Raw genomic sequence first — 942 nt, forward strand, 5'->3', positions numbered from 1 at the left:
CATACATAAATCTGGCTCTGACCAAAAAAATTTCCCTCTCTCCTGCCCAAATTTGCTTGAATGAATAGTAGAGAAAAGCTGTGCTTGCAAAGAGCTAAAGCTTTCTTTCCAATTATTTTCAAAACATACAGAGTCCTATTATGAGTTAAACTATTGAAGGAAGTAGCCCACTAGTGACCAAAATTGTAGGACTCTCTAGAGTTAATAAGATGGAAATATTTTTTAAAAACCAACAAACAATGGCAATATTTTTGAAAGGAAGACATCATGGCTGAGTTTCACACTGCACAAAAAAGAGTGGCACGCAATGAGATATCTAAACGAGATGGGAAATTACAAAATCTGTTCAGGAAGAAGATTTGTAAGATCTATGTTTGCTCTTACATAAACAAATGGGGATGGACCGACTTTGACCTAAGACCATTCTTAGAAGGAATACAATACATTAAATGAGAAAACAAAAGCATGCATGAGTTTAGCTGTAACTATTGAAGAGACGATCAACCACCCAAGAGCTCTAACCGTTGCCTGGCTTATAACGAATTCTGAGCTGCTCTCAATCAATGTAACTACAGTTGACTATATCCATGGATTCAGTGGCTTCCCATCCAAGGACTACCATAAAAATAAAAATTTCCAGGCCACCTAGAAAATGAGAAAGTATACTACTTAAATAGTCAGGCAGCAGTTTTTCCATACACATACAACAATAGATTAAGGCCCAAGATAAGGCAACCGTCAGCGTTTAGTGTCTATGGAGATTTTCAGTCATCCAGGTCATGGTTGTCCAAAAGATGCTTTTTCAAGAGGCAATTGGACTTTCTGTTTTTTCTTTGAAGACATTTTATTTCTCATCCAGGAAGTTTCTTCAGCTCTGACTGGATGGTGGGGAATGGAAGGATTTATACTCCTTGGGCTAAAAGAATGCAAATTACCAGTTGT

This window comes from Notechis scutatus, chromosome 2, assembly GCF_049901735.1.
Source record: "Notechis scutatus isolate UNSWTSFEM ecotype Mainland chromosome 2, rNotScu1.2, whole genome shotgun sequence".
NCBI classification, from domain to species: Eukaryota; Metazoa; Chordata; class Lepidosauria; order Squamata; family Elapidae; genus Notechis; species Notechis scutatus.